Raw genomic sequence first — 14376 nt, 5'->3', positions numbered from 1 at the left:
AAGTCCTATATATCCCCACAACCAGAAGGATGTAACAATATATTGCTTTCAATCATCTGGCATACTTAGTAGAAGTTACAGGGGAAAGAGTTGGCACAAATGGCAGTTTTTTTCACTCATTTTAATTGTTTTCTATTTTCACCTGTTAGTTTCTATATGAAAACCTTAAAAGATCCACACAAATGACCAGTTTGCTAAATTCAAGATTTTGTCTGCTTTTCATAAATGTATAGCTTTCCAGTATCCATCATTGCTTTCATACCCATTTGTACTATTAACTGGAATGTGGTTAAAAGTACATAAATAGGCTATGTATCAGTAAAATGCCAAAAATGTGTAAAAATTGTTGGTTTCTGACAAAAGTCTGCTTGTCCCTGAAAGCTGAGAAGATGACGATTTCAGCACCACAACCCCTTTGTTGATATCATTTGCAGTGAAAAAAACAGAAGCTTTCATCTGTAGCCCTTTGTGCCATTTAAAAAAAAATGGTGTATTTTGGCTAATTTCTAGGTCCACTCCAGAGGAATCAAAACACCCTGGATATCTTTAAAATCCCTATTATGTTGGAAGAAAAGGTCGCAAATTTGGCATGGATACCTTATGTGGTCAAACGTTACAGGGGCCTAAGCGCAAACTACCCCAAAGAGCCAAATAAAGGCTTAGCACCTGGGGAGGGAAGGACTAGCAGCGAAGGGGTTAATGGATGTAAACAGTTCCGTTGATGACCTAAGTTACCAGGATAAAGCCTAAGGGTGTTTTAATCAAATGGGGGGAGGAGAGAGAAGTCAGAGTCCATTCAGCTTCCAGGCTTTGATCAAAAATATAAATTGGGGGGAGAATGGACCACTTGTAACTACGTAGCCAGGGTTCTTAATAATCAGTAGCTTTCATAAAAACCCTCATACACGCACATAGTCCAATTGTAACAAATAAACAATAGTTATATTTGATGAATAGGGTTACATATATGTAGAAATCCTAATATGTATTTTTCCTTCTTATTTTTTGTTTTCTGACTACAGGTACTGCCGACCTTTCAAATCAGAGTGGCACAATAGATCCCCTCCTAATTGCTGAACAAATAGTGTAAGTAAAATCATTTCCTACTCGTCCTGCACAAAGCCCCATAGACCCGGCTGGGCATAGCAGGGCTGAATCATGTCGACCTCAGTTTTTTAAACCATATGCCGTGCAGAGGATCCAGTAACATGATCCATAGATGCACACCTATCTTTTTATTATCTTGAACCACCCTCTTTTTTCTAATAAATAAGTGTACTTTTACGAGGACAATTCAAAGAATTTTAATGCACTTCACTCTGAGCACTTATTTTGAAAACTTTCTCTGGACACTACTGCAAATCCAGTGGTTACCTCCAGGGGAAGGTTTGCATACCAGAAATCAAAACCCTATGATGATGCATTAAGGCTACGTAATAACGAAGAATCAAGATATACCGCTGTACCATCTACGTGCGTGTTTGAGGGTCTTTCTGAAAGGTACTGATTATTAAGAACCCTGGCTACATATTTACAAGTGGTCCATTCTCCTCCTAAAGCCTAAGGTCACCTTAGTGAGGCATACACTAGGGGGCGATTCGATCCTGGAAAGTTTTGCATACAGCGATTCGTATTTGGAGCCGTTTGCGTACGAATCGTACAATTCCATCAAAATCGTGTAGTACGATTCATATGCAAGAAGTCCGTACGAATGTCTGCGAACCGTACGAATCACGAGGTTGAATCCGTACGACACGGACCCTCACAATGATCCGTACGATTCGTAAACATACTGTCCGACCCGACAAGTACATCCAATTACTGCGGGTGTACGTTGCGTACCCCTATGATTGCAGGGGTAAGGCGCGTACTCCCCATTACCGCTGGGGTGCGCACTGTACCCCAGAAATCGCGGGGAGTATGCACTGTACCCCTGCAGTATTGGGGTGTATGCACCGTACTCGGGGAGGGTTGTCACATACGCGGTTCATGTCGAGATGTGTATTTACGGGTGTTTAATAGTGCTGTACGAAAAGAGTCGTACGGAGTGCTGAAAACCCGATTTGTACTTGTCTGGTCGGGAAATGCTGATTCGATCCGTTCGATCGTCGCCTACTGCGTCATCCGTGTGTGATTCATACGGATTGTTGATTCGTATGGACCTTGTAAGATTCGGACGGAGATCTGCTGTGTGTTCGAATCGTACTAGCTCGCACGTACAGTGACGTCGAGGGTGTACGATTCGTACGGGAAAATTGCTCAGTACGACGAATCGGAGCAATTTTTCCAGGATCGGGATCGGCCCCTAAGAGTGTTGTCTGCTGTGGAAGCAAGTAATGTTCATAGCCCTTGCCAGTGCTAACATAGTAAAACTTGAAAAGTGAAGATTTTTTAGGTTACTTCACAAAGCACATTTGGAGAAATCATGAAGATTCTGAGTTAGTGAGGGTGAAATCACGCTTTAGAGATTTTGCTACAAGCGAAAGAAAATTCTAAGATTGCATGGTTTTGTTGTATTCTTTGAGTTGAGCAAACAAAGTTATTTTATATTGTTTGTTTTGTTAAAAGACTTTGTAAAAGATACAAACAACATTGTAAAGGGAGGGTCAGTCACAGTGAGGAGTTAGACTGAAGTCATCAGGTGCTGCGCTGGTCTTGGTGAGTTGGTGAGACGCCATACTGGCATTGGTGGATACGAAAGACTTTTGATTGGTGTAGAGAATCATAATACGGAAAAGAAATTGTTGAAGATTTTTCCGTACAGGTTTTTACAAAAAGTAGAAGTATAATTCAGTTTTTTAAATTGTTGATCTCTTTGATTCGTAAAGACGAGCCAATATCAATTAGGGAAGGAATTCCTGTGGCTCCGGAAGGAATGCCTGCTTCATCTATGTCATTAGAGAAGGGATATCATACATGTACTTGGTTGGAGAATTAGATAAAAAACACTGAGAGAGATGGTGACTTGGCATTTCCAGAATTTGCAACTTTTAATACCCGAATTTTAGAAAATCTAAGGAATCAAATGAATATTTTGAGTGCAAATCCTAGATCTATGCAGTATGAGTCTCTAGTGGAATTGGAAAATGCAGTCTACAAGAGAGAAATGGAGAATATCAGAGCAGGAACAGAATTCTGCGGGTCGATATGTTTGATGCAAAGTGGGATGCACAGAAAAGGATGTGGAGGAAGAATGTAGCTGAGGGGGGACGAATTTATCCAGTAATGGTAGCCAAGACCAAGTAGGAGAGAAATGCAAAGAAAAAAAGAAACATGTTGAGGAGTTGAAGTCTAGAGATACTGCCTTAACTGGTGAAGGATTGATAAGGTAGATGACAAATATTTGAAGGAATTGCTACTGAATACACCTCCACTGTAACATGAAGAGCAGAACAATGTAGAGACAAGTCCCTTTTTAGGATTATGTCCAAATGTCCTGCCAGTAAGTTTAGCTCCGACACATAAGAAGACATTTTTTAATCAGAATCAGACCCCAAATAGTGAAGGGTTGACAAGAATAATAATTCCAAATCATCCAGATGCTTTATCTGTCCCAGTAACTATAGGTCCCATTGTTCCGTTATATAATGATTAACAGGAAGTTCCACAAGTTCATGCTATAACAGTCCCTAGTACAAGTATGAGTGAAACTCACAGTTTTAGAGAGAACTGTGGATGTGAAAGATCACGGAATGCCAGAAAGTAATGGAAATAACAACAGTGGGTCTAAATGGAATAGTAGAAGAAATTCAATCACAGAAGGAGAGTTGGAGTCTATCTATCTATCTATCTATCTATCTATCCATCTATCTATCTATCTATCTATCTCTCTCTCCCTCTCCCATAAACGACTGCATGGGTAACTTCGCTATGCAAGCGGCTCGCGAAGACGCAAAAATCCCCGCGAACACGCAAAAAACCCAGCGAACATGCAAAAAACCCCGCAAACACGCAAAAAAACAAAAATCCGCAAATTCGCACAAATTCGTGAATTTTGCGGATCGCGAATTCGCAAATCCGCAAATTCGCGGATCGTGAATTCACAAAATTCGCTCATGCATGCTAAGGGTGGGCATAAAATCCGTTTCGCGGGAGAATTTGCGGATTTTCCGCGATTTCGCGATCCGCGAATCTCGCGAAATCGCGGTAAAATCGCGAATCAGCGGGGACGAATTTTCAGCCAAGCAAGGGTTACAGCAGCAGGTGCAAAAGTTGAACCTAATTTCTTTGTAACCTTTTACAAAAGGCTTACAAACAAATTAACTTCAACTTGGACACCTGCTGCTAATTGCTTCCTGGCGCCTCGTTGCCTACTTGCAACTATTCTCTGACCCTGCTCTGACCCTTGAAGCAGGGTCAGAGAATAGTTACAAGTAGGCAACGAGGCACCTGTCCAAGGAATTAAACCTCATCAGGAAGCACTTACAGATATAAAAAACAGGAAGAAGGGAGAGGATGGCAAATACACCCATTTTGAGTTGTCAGGAGGGGTTAAACTAAAAGAGACCTTTACAGCACAATTTTCATATGCATTTTGCTAAAAATAAAAAGCTGTATGTTCTGTAGGGGCAACTCAGGAATCTGGCCCTTCAGAGATCCGGCCTCTCTTTCTTTCTCTCGTTCTCTCTCTCCCTCTCTCTTTCCCTCTCTTTCTATCTATCTATTTATCTATCTATCTATCTATCTATCTATCTATCTATCTATCTATCTATCTATCTATCTATCTCTCTCTCCCTCTCCCATAAACAACTGCATGGGTAACTTCGCTATGCAAGTGGCTCGCGAAGACGCGAAAAGCCCCTCGAACACGCAAAAAACCCAGCGAACACGCAAAAAACCCAGCGAACACGCAAAAAAACAAAAATCCGCAAATTCGCACAAATTCGCGAATTTAGCGGATCGCGGATTCGCAAAATTCGCCCATGCTTAGTCAGGTCTTAGCCCAGGGTAAGGTGGCGGAACGGGCTTGCAGGATACCAGGGAAGTCCGCTTTTCATTTCGGTTGCGGAAGTAATCGCGTTCTGCGCGCTATGAAGGCAGATAAAAACAGTGGGGAACGTCCGTGGGAACTTCGTGGCGAATAGTATAGGAGTCAGGCGGAGAAGATCCGAGTACCGTTTTGGCGTCCACAAGGTAACACGGATTTACAAGGGTAGGGCTAAGTACAGGGGTTTTAGGAGAACGAGAAGTTAACTCAGTGTGTTCCGTTCTTTAGGAGTGGAAGGTTCGTTGTCTTGAAGACAGAGGTTCATATATTGGCACATAGCTGATACTGAGCAAAATACTGAGGTAAGACGCGGTCTGGTTAGGCGTTAATATGTCTGCAGTGGACTGAAGATTTTCAGTTTTTGACTTTGTTGGTACTGTTTATAGGTGGAGTACACATTTTTCCGTTAAAAGCTTCCAACTAGATAACCTTTGTAGGTAGATAGGGTCGGTTGTTGTAAAACGTTAGCCCTTATTTGATGCTTCCTTGGAGGTTTAGGGTTGCCCATCCTACCCAAAATGTGGGAAACCTGATATTTTTGACAGAATCCATGAAGATATTCACTATTACCACACATAAAACGTTTGATGGGGCCTCAATAGACTCAATACGTCTTTCTTTTTGTGTATTTTTTGAGTCCTGTCTTGATAAGGCATCCGCTTTATGATTATCGCTCCCAGGTCGTAAAGAGACCACAAAATCATAGCCGTGAAGTAAAGCATCCAACTCATTAGACGCTGAAATAGTTGTCAGGTGTCTTTAATGAACTGTAGATTTCTATGATACGTATATACAGTCACCAAAAGGTGAGCCCCCAAAGGTACTGACTCCATTCAGAAAATGCTCTTTTGATAGCTAAAAGCTTTTTTTAGCCACTGTGTAGTTCTTTTCTACTGAATTCCATTTTTTAGACATATAGGCCACGGGATGCAACATCCCCGTTGTTTGTGTCTTTTTGCAACAATACTGCAATGATGGCCACATCAAAGGCCTCCGCCTCAACAAAACTTTGTTCATCTGGCTGAGGGTGAGAGGAAGTAGGTACCATTGTAAATGCCACCTTTATACAAGTGCTTTGTCATCATCAGAGGTCATTACAAAGGTGACTCGCTTTCTCAGTAATGTTGTATAAATCTTCTGTAGCAGTTAGCAAACCCGAAGAAACATTGCACGTCTCTGACACACTGAGGCGCCTAACAATTATGGAATGATTTAACTTCTCGTTCTACCATTCGTAACCCTGATGGATTCAAAATGCCTCTCAATAATTCCACTTTTCTCACATGGCATTCACATTTACTGATCTTGCAGTATAAGTGATGGTGTCTCAAACACTGTAATACTTGTGACACATGTTGTGTATGAACAATCACATCAGCTAAATACACTAAAATGTCAACTATGGAAATTACTATAAATCTGTCCAAAAAAGTTTTTAGGGTATCATTGAGAAAATACTGAATTGCTGCTGGGGCGTGACAAAGCCGAAATAGAACTTCAGTGAACTCAAACAAACTATATCTGGTCTTGAAATCTGTCTTCCACTCATCCCCTTCTTTCATCCTCACTAAATGATGAGACCCTCTTGAATCTAACTGTTTATCGATCTTGGCACTTTTCACCTGGTTCAATAACACAGAGATAAAACAAAGAGGATATCTGTTCCTAACTGTGTTAGCATTCAATTTCCTGCAATTGATACAGGTGACCATTCGCCTTTGCTAAAAAAAGAAGAGGAGCGACTGCTAAAGAACAGAACAAACAAATAAAACCATTGGCCATGTAATGATCCATGTATTCCTTAAGATAACATGTTTCTGGCTCACAAATCATAGACTCCACAAGATGGAATAGTAGTCACTGGAATGAGGTCAATCTGACAGACATACGTCCTATGCAGGGGAAGGGTCTCTGCTTTCACTTGGCTGTACACATCCTGATATGATTTATAACAGACAACAACCTTTTTTAGAACAAGGCTACCGTCAATCCAACCGAGGCGGAATTGCCCAGCGAGGTTGGACACCGAGAAGAACATGGAACAAATCGAAAGGAGCCCCAAGAGGGAACACGAGAGTGAGATTTTACCAGCCGGAGGTGCATGGGGAAATCTCAACCCGCAAGCAAACTTACAGATGGTAACAGAGTATGAAGAAAGAAGATCAGAACCAAGAGAAAACACACAGCGGGTGGATGTCAACAATCCTCGCATGGATCAAGCTATCACAGTCTCTGCACCATCGTTACAAACAGCAGGATCTGAGTCTACAGTGCATGAGGGGACACGGAACAATCTTGAACAACGAGTGGATGCCCTTCCACCAGATGATTGCATTATAAATCTCTCTAACCATCAGATGTCGCCTGCAGAAAGGAGTGTTCTGAATAAAGGCCTTACATTTGTGCCGAGTAATCGACCGGATGCCTTCACTACAAAATTGGAATTGCAGAAGTTCTTCCGTAAAGTAAGGCTACAATACCACTTTGGAAGGAATGTTTACACGCCAAAAATGGCTGCCACACCATTTAGACCACCATCGACCTTCACCCCGGGTTCACATTGTATGAGCCAACGGATCTTGGCATTTGAGCAAATTGTGATGCAAGAGGTAATGACGAGTATTGAAGAGAGGCAATATGTACGATACAACCTTACGAAGGAAGAGACTCTTGCACTTAAAGAACTTAGCAATAACCCTGCTATCATTGTCAAACCAGCAGACAAAGGTGGTGCAATTGTGCTACAAAACAAAGAGGATTATGTGGCCGAAATTAAGAACCAATTATCCGTGAAGGAGAGCTACCAGCCAATATCCAGAGACCCGACCAGCAACATAAAGGCACTGATTGAAACCCTGACAGATGACGGTGTCAATAAAGGCTTCCTAAGTACATCGGAAAGAGACTTCTTGATTAAAAAGGAGCCCCGGATCCCCACAATATATACCTTGCCAAAGGTGCATAAGAGATTGGATAACCCACCCGGAAGACCAATAATCTCAGGTTGTTGTTCTGTACTAGAACCCATAAATCAATTCATTGATTACTTCCTGCAACCGTTGGTACCCGAAACCAAATCCTATGTGCGGGACTCTATGCACATAATCCAACTCCTGGAAGGACAACCATATGACGAGGCTACACAGTTTATGGTCACACTCGATGTCTCCTCGTTATACACATCGATACCACAGGACAATGCGATCAAGGGCATCCAGGAGATTTTGGAAAAACGGCCAGCTCCCCACTGGATACCAACCTCCTTCCTAATTGAACTGCTAGAAATCGCAATGAAGCGAAACTATTTTGTATTCCAGCAACAGTTCTACCTTCAATGTAAAGGGGTAGCGATGGGAGCTACGTATGCTCCGAGCTTCGCGAATATCTATATGGACCAGTATGAGGAACGCCATCTGTACACAGAAGACAACCCATTCATTGACTCTATCTCGATATGGAAACGATATATCGACGATGTGATAATGATTTGGACTGGATCTGAAGCTTACCTCAAAGAATTCTTCCTCTGGCTCAACACAAGAAGTAAGGATATACAATTCACCATGAATTATGACAAGAAGAGCATCGCCTTTTTGGATCTTGTTTTCAAATCGGAAGAAGGTGTAGTAATCTGTGATCTATACAGAAAACCTATGGAGAAGAACACCCTATTGAAATATGACTCACACCACCCACGCAATCTACGAGATAACCTGCCATTTGGTCAGTACCTACGCATTAGACGCAACTGCACGAAAAGAACTGATTTCTTTAAGGAATGCGAAACTCTAACTAAACGCTTACGGGAACGTGGCTACCCGGTAGGTCTCCTGAAACGTGCCAAAAAATGAGCGTGGTACTGCCCTAGAGAAGAACTCTTGACCCCAAAAGATAAAGACTCAGATTCAGCAGGTTTGGTCTGTGTCACCACTTTCCATTCCAATAGTAATGTGATCAAAAAGACAATAAAGAAATATTGGAATCTGGTTGCCTCGGAACTGAATACTGAAACAATCCCATTATTCGCCTTCAAGAGAGGGAGAAATATAAAGGACAATGTTGTAAAAGCCTTTTTAGAACCACCTAAACCAGTGACTCTCAGAGACCAGTTAGGTTTACCACCTATAAAAGGACATGTCAGGTGTGGTAACTGCAAAGCGTGTTCCATGTGCATGGATGGTCCATCCTTCACCTACAACAGCAAGACTTATAGCCTGCCCACCCTGACCAATTGCAACACTGCCAATGTCATTTACATCATCATTTGCCCATGTAATAAACCATATGTTGGACAGACAACGCAAAAAGTGAAAACACGTATTTTGCAACACATGAGCCGGATTCGTTGCAAAGTACAGGGTGCACCTATGGTAGAACACTTTTTGAGCAACAACCATGATCCTACAACCATGCGCTGGCGCATTCTGGAGAAAATCAATATGAATCCGAGAGGTGGTTCATTGACCACCACACTGAACAGAAAAGAATGTAAATGGATTCATATTTTAAACTCCGTAGGCCAGGGACTAAGTGAACATGAGGAAATTAGCAAACAGATGGCGCTACTGTAAACACTGGATCCATATGAAATAACCTAGATTATCTCTAATTGTTTTATTCTAGGATAGACATGGATTGTAATTTTGCATACTATGCTGTCTGTAATTACTTCCACTGACCTTACTAATGTATCTTTTTGCATGGCTCTAATTGTATGGCGCATATGATTAACAGCAATGTATCCTCATCGACATGATGAATGTTTGGTCAAACAAGTACATCCCTGTTCATCTTTCATCTTTCCCCATGGATATGAGAGCTCTTTCAATTGCCCGTGGTTTTCCAATTTGGAACCCTCCATGACCGCGCGCAGCGCGACTAAGGCGTCTAATCATTGCCTAAACAACGGACGATCACTGTGAGCATGCGCCACCAATGCGTCCATTTGTTGCTTAGCAACGGACGTTCAGTGCGTCCTCGAGGCGAAAGGCCTTCCGCCTTCCTCGCTGACGCGTTACCTGATTGGCCAATCTCGTTCCGGCTCCACGTTGCCTGGAAACGAGTACATTTACCGCCCTGAAGACAAGCCGCTCAGTACGAGCGTTTTCACCCGGAGAGCTCGGTGCTGGCTTTCACGATTGGATTGCTTTTTCCACATCAGGGAAGCACTGACGCTGATGTCTATAATTGGAGGGTAAGTCCAGACGGCAATTCCCAACTGCCCTTCCCAGCCTAAGTAAAAATTCACTGCTTTTATAATATTACGCAGGCACCCCGGCTAAGATACCTAATCACCATGGCAATCAATAGTATGTTAGAAGACGGCATGTCTTTGCCGGCACTTACTATGTTGCTCTTTTCCAATCATGGATGCCCACCATTGATCCCAATTAGGACTCCCTCTTTACCAACGGGGGAGTTTTTTCATAAAGGCTAGAATCAATAGGCTATTTCACACGTGCACTATTCAGGGCAGATTAACTTATGCTGTCACTTAGGCACTTAAAACTATGAGTGTACTGAATCTCAAACCAGTTGGTCCACAAATCCCATTTATATACTTTGTTCCAGGTTGACCAACGGGCTACCTTCCGGATTACATTAATTGTTGAACATTTCCCATGTAAGTAACCTGGAGATATTCTCGTCATTTATGACGGTCATTACAATGCATCTCTCTGATACAGGTTTCCCTTCTTTTCCAGCCCCCCTCTGTCTTGATAAAGACCCGCCGCGACCACCAACTGGGGCGCAACTAGGGTCGAAACGTCGACGCTTTTCCTTTTGGCCAAGATAACTCCAGGAATATGGACAATAATTCCTTGTTTTCCTTGGAACTTTTACTAGGATGAAACTGGCCACAAAACGATAAATGAACATATCGTGCTACTCTTCCCCCTTCCCCTTCTCCTTTCCTTTTTTGTAAAGTGTATTGATTCAATAAGTCCTTGTATATAAGTGTCACTACGTATTTCACTTTTGTCACTGGATTCACTACAGTCACTGCACTTATGTTTGATAATAATGAAGTGGAATGAAGTAATTCCATTTTACTGGTTCATTGGTTTTTGTTTTTAATATATATAAAAACTTTGGATATCAGAGAGTTTTGCTTGTTTGTGTTTTAGAGCTGTCTGCAGCCTAACCCAAAGAGATTGCATAATACCCGACAGAACCACATTTTTTGTCAATCCCCTTACCCTGAAAGAGCACATTACTCAGACAGCTGGCGTCTGCTTCCACACTCTGAGCCTACTCCGTCCAGTATTTCCTCTTCTTCCTGACTCCACCAGAACAACTCTGTTCCAGGCACTTATATTAAGCCGGCTGGACTACTGTAATGGTCTGCTGATCTCTGCTAGTGAGACCTCGATCAGAAGATTACAAGTGGTGCAGAACACGGCAGCACGGCTGGTCCTTAACGTACCCTCTAGGACTGCCTCCCGCCCTCTTCTTTCTCAGCTTCACTGGCTTCCGATATGCCAGAGGGCAAAATTCAAAATCTGCTGTACCATTTATAAGGCGCTTTTTAATCTTGCATCTGAGTTTATAAGAGAAGGGGGCCTATAGGATTCACATTGATCTGCAGGCATGCTCGGTTTAAGCAACGAGGTGATCAATGTCTCTCTCACAGAAGCTGGCAGGATCTGCGCTTCGTGAGCCTCGAGGAATACTTCTTTTAACACTGGTATGAGTTGATCAATATAAGTTTCGTAAAAATCTATGGGAAGTCCGTTCCGAATCCAGTGCCTTACCCAACTGCATTTGCATGATGGCTTTGAAGAATTCATCATCTTCGAACTGTGCTGCCAGAAATTCCCATTGGTGATCGCCCAACCAGCTCAATGCTATATCCTGGAGGTAGGGGGAGAAGTCAGATGGGGACGTACGGCGAGAGCTGTAAAGATCTGTATAGAATGTGGTGAAAGTGTTTAAAAGTTCCAGGCTGTCCCTGTGTCGCACCCCATTTTGGTCCACCACATCCATAACATAGCTGGAGAAGCACGGCTGTCTAATGTTGTTTGCTAGTGCTCGGCCAGGGCGTTCGCCCTCACCATAATGAAGTATTTGCCTCTAAATTTGACTTCTCTATCTGCAGTGCTAGTGTTGTCTGGAATTTTGTCCTGCGATGTGGCCTTCTGCACTCCTGACCACCCCCCTCCCATGGCACTCTCAAGTTGCCTTGTCTCAGTGTCTAGGTGATTCAGGTTTCTACAGATGTCTTGAGTACCCCAAAGCTTTTTGCCATACAGGAGCCACGTATAATGGCCTTGAAAGCCTCCCACACGGTGCCCAAATGAGTGACTGCAACTTTATTCCTGTAAAACACACAAGATGATGGACAGAATGTTGCACATTGGCAAAACATTCACCCCCAGTCACAGATCTGGGTTTAATCCATCGTTATTTTCCTCACCACGCCACACCAGTTCAGACATGGCCATGTGCAAATCAGTCTTGACCCTGTGCTTCATGGGAACAGACCAGCCCGAACTGCCAAGACATGTCTTTCCTGGTCCGGAATCAAGCATTCTAGGACCGGTTTCTGGCTATCAACCGTCATCAGCCAGGATAGCTTGACTCCAGTGGCGTGGTGAGCAGGGGACCCACATCTGGGCGTACCCTTCTCACATAGGGGGGAACAGGAAAATGCACAAGATGATGAACGGAATGTTGCACATTGGCAAAACATTCACCTACAGTCACAGATCTGGGTTTAATCCATTGTTATTTTTCTCACCACGCCACCCCAGTTCAGACATGGCCATATGCAAATCAGTTTTTACCCTGTGCCTCATGGGAACAGTCCAGTCCGAACTGCCAAGCCATGTCTTCCTTGGACCGGAATCAAGCATCCTAGGACCGGTTTCTGGCTTTCAGCCGTCATCAGCCAGGATAGCTTCTCTCCAGTGGCGTAGTGAGGACGGGACCCACATCTGGGCATACCCTTCCAACATAGGGCAAACAGCCAAACAAATAAGATGATGGATGGACTGTTGCACATTGGCAAAACATTCACCCACAGTCACAGATCTGGGTTTAATCCATTGTTATTTTGCTCACCACGCCACCCCAGTTTAGACATGGCCATATGCAAATTAGTCTTGCCCCTGTGCCTCATGGGAACAGTCTAGCCTGAACTGCCAAGCCATGTCTTCCCAGGACTGGAATCAAGCCTCCTAGGACCGGTTTCTGGCTATCAGCCGTCATCAGCCAGGATAGCTTGACTCCAGTGGCGTAGTGAGAGCGGGACCCACGTCTGGGTATATCCTTCCTACATAAGGGGAACAGCAAAACACACAAGATGATGGATGGAATGTTGCACATTGGCAAAACATTTACCCCAGTCACAGATCTGGGTTTAATCCATTGTTATTTTGCTCACCACGCCATCCCAGTTCAGACATGGCCATATGCAAATCAGTCTTGACCCTGTGCCTCATGGGAACAGTCAAGCCTGAACTGCCAAGCCATGTCTTCCCTGGACCAGAATCAAGCATCCTAGGACCGGTTTCTGGCTATTAGCCGTCATCAGCCGTGACAATAGCCTAAAAGTGCCAGCTTCACAGTAGCTAATGAACTCCCATACCACCTCCATCCACAACGGCACCCCAAACGTGCCGGCATACAGTCGTCCACCTGAACCCATCCAACTTTTAAACCCTTCCCGTAGGACACAGCTTTCCAAACTTTTCATGTTGGTGACACACCTTTTTGTGAAATTTCTTTCAGGGACACGGTAACGCGAGTTAGCGCAGCGAGCTAGCCCGAATCACCCACAACCCCACACACATCCCCACACACACACAACCCCACACACACACAAACCCCTCCACACACACACCCCTCCACACACACACAACCCACCCCACACACACACATCCCCACACACACACATCCCCACACACACACCCCCACGCACCACCCCACACACAACGCCACACACACACACACTACCCACCCCACACGCACACACACAACCCACCCCACCCCCACAACCCCACACACACACACAACCCCACACACACACATCCCCACACACACATCCCCACACACATCCCCCCCCACACACACAGCTACACACACACCTCCACACACCCCCACACACACCCCCACACACACCCACACCCCCACACACATCCACCCCCAGATAATGTACATATGTTTGTATGGATCTGAAGAAAACCCACATGGTTGGTAACAGAGCATGAACAGGAGATTTGCACATTTGTGATATTACATTTTATATATTTACAATCACTTTACATTCCACACATATTTACAATTTTATGCACAGTGAGGTCAACTAATTTGCCCAGAATCACACATTTTAAAGTCAAATGCCCTGGTTGAACACTTCCAGAACGCTGATCAAATCACTGATGAAC

Source organism: Lissotriton vulgaris, chromosome 3_1 (assembly GCF_964263255.1).
Source record: "Lissotriton vulgaris chromosome 3_1, aLisVul1.2, whole genome shotgun sequence".
Taxonomy (NCBI): domain Eukaryota; kingdom Metazoa; phylum Chordata; class Amphibia; order Caudata; family Salamandridae; genus Lissotriton; species Lissotriton vulgaris.
This window is presented reverse-complemented; position numbering follows the sequence as displayed.